Source organism: Scyliorhinus torazame, unplaced genomic scaffold (genome assembly GCF_047496885.1).
Source record: "Scyliorhinus torazame isolate Kashiwa2021f unplaced genomic scaffold, sScyTor2.1 scaffold_63, whole genome shotgun sequence".
In the NCBI taxonomy this organism is placed as follows: Eukaryota; Metazoa; Chordata; class Chondrichthyes; order Carcharhiniformes; family Scyliorhinidae; genus Scyliorhinus; species Scyliorhinus torazame.
In genome coordinates, this window is record NW_027307790.1 from 1 (window position 1) to 7,500 (window position 7,500).

Consider the following 7,500-nt stretch of genomic DNA (forward strand, 5'->3'; position numbering starts at 1 on the left):
AACCCTAACCCTAACCCTAACCCTAACCCTAACCCTAACCCTAACCCTAACCCTAACCCTAACCCTAACCCTAACCCTAACCCTAACCCTAACCCTAACCCTAACCCTAACCCTAACCCTAACCCTAACCCTAACCCTAACCCTAACCCTAACCCTAACCCTAACCCTAACCCTAACCCTAACCCTAACCCTAACCCTAACCCTAACCCTAACCCTAACCCTAACCCTAACCCTAACCCTAACCCTAACCCTAACCCTAACCCTAACCCTAACCCTAACCCTAACCCTAACCCTAACCCTAACCCTAACCCTAACCCTAACCCTAACCCTAACCCTAACCCTAACCCTAACCCTAACCCTAACCCTAACCCTAACCCTAACCCTAACCCTAACCCTAACCCTAACCCTAACCCTAACCCTAACCCTAACCCTAACCCTAACCCTAACCCTAACCCTAACCCTAACCCTAACCCTAACCCTAACCCTAACCCTAACCCTAACCCTAACCCTAACCCTAACCCTAACCCTAACCCTAACCCTAACCCTAACCCTAACCCTAACCCTAACCCTAACCCTAACCCTAACCCTAACCCTAACCCTAACCCTAACCCTAACCCTAACCCTAACCCTAACCCTAACCCTAACCCTAACCCTAACCCTAACCCTAACCCTAACCCTAACCCTAACCCTAACCCTAACCCTAACCCTAACCCTAACCCTAACCCTAACCCTAACCCTAACCCTAACCCTAACCCTAACCCTAACCCTAACCCTAACCCTAACCCTAACCCTAACCCTAACCCTAACCCTAACCCTAACCCTAACCCTAACCCTAACCCTAACCCTAACCCTAACCCTAACCCTAACCCTAACCCTAACCCTAACCCTAACCCTAACCCTAACCCTAACCCTAACCCTAACCCTAACCCTAACCCTAACCCTAACCCTAACCCTAACCCTAACCCTAACCCTAACCCTAACCCTAACCCTAACCCTAACCCTAACCCTAACCCTAACCCTAACCCTAACCCTAACCCTAACCCTAACCCTAACCCTAACCCTAACCCTAACCCTAACCCTAACCCTAACCCTAACCCTAACCCTAACCCTAACCCTAACCCTAACCCTAACCCTAACCCTAACCCTAACCCTAACCCTAACCCTAACCCTAACCCTAACCCTAACCCTAACCCTAACCCTAACCCTAACCCTAACCCTAACCCTAACCCTAACCCTAACCCTAACCCTAACCCTAACCCTAACCCTAACCCTAACCCTAACCCTAACCCTAACCCTAACCCTAACCCTAACCCTAACCCTAACCCTAACCCTAACCCTAACCCTAACCCTAACCCTAACCCTAACCCTAACCCTAACCCTAACCCTAACCCTAACCCTAACCCTAACCCTAACCCTAACCCTAACCCTAACCCTAACCCTAACCCTAACCCTAACCCTAACCCTAACCCTAACCCTAACCCTAACCCTAACCCTAACCCTAACCCTAACCCTAACCCTAACCCTAACCCTAACCCTAACCCTAACCCTAACCCTAACCCTAACCCTAACCCTAACCCTAACCCTAACCCTAACCCTAACCCTAACCCTAACCCTAACCCTAACCCTAACCCTAACCCTAACCCTAACCCTAACCCTAACCCTAACCCTAACCCTAACCCTAACCCTAACCCTAACCCTAACCCTAACCCTAACCCTAACCCTAACCCTAACCCTAACCCTAACCCTAACCCTAACCCTAACCCTAACCCTAACCCTAACCCTAACCCTAACCCTAACCCTAACCCTAACCCTAACCCTAACCCTAACCCTAACCCTAACCCTAACCCTAACCCTAACCCTAACCCTAACCCTAACCCTAACCCTAACCCTAACCCTAACCCTAACCCTAACCCTAACCCTAACCCTAACCCTAACCCTAACCCTAACCCTAACCCTAACCCTAACCCTAACCCTAACCCTAACCCTAACCCTAACCCTAACCCTAACCCTAACCCTAACCCTAACCCTAACCCTAACCCTAACCCTAACCCTAACCCTAACCCTAACCCTAACCCTAACCCTAACCCTAACCCTAACCCTAACCCTAACCCTAACCCTAACCCTAACCCTAACCCTAACCCTAACCCTAACCCTAACCCTAACCCTAACCCTAACCCTAACCCTAACCCTAACCCTAACCCTAACCCTAACCCTAACCCTAACCCTAACCCTAACCCTAACCCTAACCCTAACCCTAACCCTAACCCTAACCCTAACCCTAACCCTAACCCTAACCCTAACCCTAACCCTAACCCTAACCCTAACCCTAACCCTAACCCTAACCCTAACCCTAACCCTAACCCTAACCCTAACCCTAACCCTAACCCTAACCCTAACCCTAACCCTAACCCTAACCCTAACCCTAACCCTAACCCTAACCCTAACCCTAACCCTAACCCTAACCCTAACCCTAACCCTAACCCTAACCCTAACCCTAACCCTAACCCTAACCCTAACCCTAACCCTAACCCTAACCCTAACCCTAACCCTAACCCTAACCCTAACCCTAACCCTAACCCTAACCCTAACCCTAACCCTAACCCTAACCCTAACCCTAACCCTAACCCTAACCCTAACCCTAACCCTAACCCTAACCCTAACCCTAACCCTAACCCTAACCCTAACCCTAACCCTAACCCTAACCCTAACCCTAACCCTAACCCTAACCCTAACCCTAACCCTAACCCTAACCCTAACCCTAACCCTAACCCTAACCCTAACCCTAACCCTAACCCTAACCCTAACCCTAACCCTAACCCTAACCCTAACCCTAACCCTAACCCTAACCCTAACCCTAACCCTAACCCTAACCCTAACCCTAACCCTAACCCTAACCCTAACCCTAACCCTAACCCTAACCCTAACCCTAACCCTAACCCTAACCCTAACCCTAACCCTAACCCTAACCCTAACCCTAACCCTAACCCTAACCCTAACCCTAACCCTAACCCTAACCCTAACCCTAACCCTAACCCTAACCCTAACCCTAACCCTAACCCTAACCCTAACCCTAACCCTAACCCTAACCCTAACCCTAACCCTAACCCTAACCCTAACCCTAACCCTAACCCTAACCCTAACCCTAACCCTAACCCTAACCCTAACCCTAACCCTAACCCTAACCCTAACCCTAACCCTAACCCTAACCCTAACCCTAACCCTAACCCTAACCCTAACCCTAACCCTAACCCTAACCCTAACCCTAACCCTAACCCTAACCCTAACCCTAACCCTAACCCTAACCCTAACCCTAACCCTAACCCTAACCCTAACCCTAACCCTAACCCTAACCCTAACCCTAACCCTAACCCTAACCCTAACCCTAACCCTAACCCTAACCCTAACCCTAACCCTAACCCTAACCCTAACCCTAACCCTAACCCTAACCCTAACCCTAACCCTAACCCTAACCCTAACCCTAACCCTAACCCTAACCCTAACCCTAACCCTAACCCTAACCCTAACCCTAACCCTAACCCTAACCCTAACCCTAACCCTAACCCTAACCCTAACCCTAACCCTAACCCTAACCCTAACCCTAACCCTAACCCTAACCCTAACCCTAACCCTAACCCTAACCCTAACCCTAACCCTAACCCTAACCCTAACCCTAACCCTAACCCTAACCCTAACCCTAACCCTAACCCTAACCCTAACCCTAACCCTAACCCTAACCCTAACCCTAACCCTAACCCTAACCCTAACCCTAACCCTAACCCTAACCCTAACCCTAACCCTAACCCTAACCCTAACCCTAACCCTAACCCTAACCCTAACCCTAACCCTAACCCTAACCCTAACCCTAACCCTAACCCTAACCCTAACCCTAACCCTAACCCTAACCCTAACCCTAACCCTAACCCTAACCCTAACCCTAACCCTAACCCTAACCCTAACCCTAACCCTAACCCTAACCCTAACCCTAACCCTAACCCTAACCCTAACCCTAACCCTAACCCTAACCCTAACCCTAACCCTAACCCTAACCCTAACCCTAACCCTAACCCTAACCCTAACCCTAACCCTAACCCTAACCCTAACCCTAACCCTAACCCTAACCCTAACCCTAACCCTAACCCTAACCCTAACCCTAACCCTAACCCTAACCCTAACCCTAACCCTAACCCTAACCCTAACCCTAACCCTAACCCTAACCCTAACCCTAACCCTAACCCTAACCCTAACCCTAACCCTAACCCTAACCCTAACCCTAACCCTAACCCTAACCCTAACCCTAACCCTAACCCTAACCCTAACCCTAACCCTAACCCTAACCCTAACCCTAACCCTAACCCTAACCCTAACCCTAACCCTAACCCTAACCCTAACCCTAACCCTAACCCTAACCCTAACCCTAACCCTAACCCTAACCCTAACCCTAACCCTAACCCTAACCCTAACCCTAACCCTAACCCTAACCCTAACCCTAACCCTAACCCTAACCCTAACCCTAACCCTAACCCTAACCCTAACCCTAACCCTAACCCTAACCCTAACCCTAACCCTAACCCTAACCCTAACCCTAACCCTAACCCTAACCCTAACCCTAACCCTAACCCTAACCCTAACCCTAACCCTAACCCTAACCCTAACCCTAACCCTAACCCTAACCCTAACCCTAACCCTAACCCTAACCCTAACCCTAACCCTAACCCTAACCCTAACCCTAACCCTAACCCTAACCCTAACCCTAACCCTAACCCTAACCCTAACCCTAACCCTAACCCTAACCCTAACCCTAACCCTAACCCTAACCCTAACCCTAACCCTAACCCTAACCCTAACCCTAACCCTAACCCTAACCCTAACCCTAACCCTAACCCCTAACCCTAACCCTAACCCTAACCCTAACCCTAACCCTAACCCTAACCCTAACCCTAACCCTAACCCTAACCCTAACCCTAACCCTAACCCTAACCCTAACCCCTAACCCTAACCCCTAACCCTAACCCTAACCCTAACCCTAACCCTAACCCTAACCCCTAACCCTAACCCTAACCCTAACCCTAACCCTAACCCTAACCCCTAACCCTAACCCCTAACCCTAACCCTAACCCTAACCCTAACCCTAACCCTAACCCTAACCCTAACCCTAACCCTAACCCCTAACCCCTAACCCTAACCCTAACCCTAACCCTAACCCCTAACCCTAACCCTAACCCTAACCCTAACCCTAACCCCTAACCCTAACCCTAACCCTAACCCTAACCCTAACCCTAACCCCTAACCCTAACCCTAACCCTAACCCTAACCCCTAACCCCTAACCCTAACCCTAACCCTAACCCTAACCCTAACCCCTAACCCCTAACCCTAACCCTAACCCTAACCCCTAACCCCTAACCCTAACCCTAACCCTAACCCTAACCCTAACCCCTAACCCCTAACCCTAACCCTAACCCTAACCCTAACCCTAACCCTAACCCTAACCCTAACCCTAACCCTAACCCTAACCCTAACCCCTAACCCTAACCCTAACCCTAACCCTAACCCTAACCCTAACCCTAACCCTAACCCTAACCCTAACCCTAACCCTAACCCTAACCCTAACCCTAACCCTAACCCTAACCCTAACCCTAACCCTAACCCTAACCCCTAACCCTAACCCTAACCCTAACCCTAACCCTAACCCTAACCCCTAACCCTAACCCTAACCCTAACCCTAACCCCTAACCCCTAACCCTAACCCTAACCCTAACCCTAACCCTAACCCTAACCCTAACCCCTAACCCTAACCCTAACCCTAACCCTAACCCTAACCCTAACCCTAACCCTAACCCTAACCCTAACCCTAACCCCTAACCCTAACCCTAACCCTAACCCTAACCCTAACCCTAACCCTAACCCTAACCCTAACCCTAACCCTAACCCTAACCCTAACCCCTAACCCTAACCCTAACCCTAACCCTAACCCTAACCCTAACCCTAACCCTAACCCTAACCCTAACCCTAACCCTAACCCTAACCCTAACCCTAACCCTAACCCTAACCCTAACCCTAACCCTAACCCTAACCCTAACCCTAACCCTAACCCTAACCCTAACCCTAACCCTAACCCTAACCCTAACCCTAACCCTAACCCTAACCCTAACCCTAACCCTAACCCTAACCCTAACCCTAACCCTAACCCTAACCCTAACCCTAACCCTAACCCTAACCCTAACCCTAACCCTAACCCTAACCCTAACCCTAACCCTAACCCTAACCCTAACCCTAACCCTAACCCTAACCCTAACCCTAACCCTAACCCTAACCCTAACCCTAACCCTAACCCTAACCCTAACCCTAACCCTAACCCTAACCCTAACCCTAACCCTAACCCTAACCCTAACCCTAACCCTAACCCTAACCCTAACCCTAACCCTAACCCTAACCCTAACCCTAACCCTAACCCTAACCCTAACCCTAACCCTAACCCTAACCCTAACCCTAACCCTAACCCTAACCCTAACCCTAACCCTAACCCTAACCCTAACCCTAACCCTAACCCTAACCCTAACCCTAACCCTAACCCTAACCCTAACCCTAACCCTAACCCTAACCCTAACCCTAACCCTAACCCTAACCCTAACCCTAACCCTAACCCTAACCCTAACCCTAACCCTAACCCTAACCCTAACCCTAACCCTAACCCTAACCCTAACCCTAACCCTAACCCTAACCCTAACCCTAACCCTAACCCTAACCCTAACCCTAACCCTAACCCTAACCCTAACCCTAACCCTAACCCTAACCCTAACCCTAACCCTAACCCTAACCCTAACCCTAACCCTAACCCTAACCCTAACCCTAACCCTAACCCTAACCCTAACCCTAACCCTAACCCTAACCCTAACCCTAACCCTAACCCTAACCCTAACCCTAACCCTAACCCTAACCCTAACCCTAACCCTAACCCTAACCCTAACCCTAACCCTAACCCTAACCCTAACCCTAACCCTAACCCTAACCCTAACCCTAACCCTAACCCTAACCCTAACCCTAACCCTAACCCTAACCCTAACCCTAACCCTAACCCTAACCCTAACCCTAACCCTAACCCTAACCCTAACCCTAACCCTAACCCTAACCCTAACCCTAACCCTAACCCTAACCCTAACCCTAACCCTAACCCTAACCCTAACCCTAACCCTAACCCTAACCCTAACCCTAACCCTAACCCTAACCCTAACCCTAACCCTAACCCTAACCCTAACCCTAACCCTAACCCTAACCCTAACCCTAACCCTAACCCTAACCCTAACCCTAACCCTAACCCTAACCCTAACCCTAACCCTAACCCTAACCCTAACCCTAACCCTAACCCTAACCCTAACCCTAACCCTAACCCTAACCCTAACCCTAACCCTAACCCTAACCCTAACCCTAACCCTAACCCTAACCCTAACCCTAACCCTAACCCCTAACCCTAACCCTAACCCTAACCCTAACCCTAACCCTAA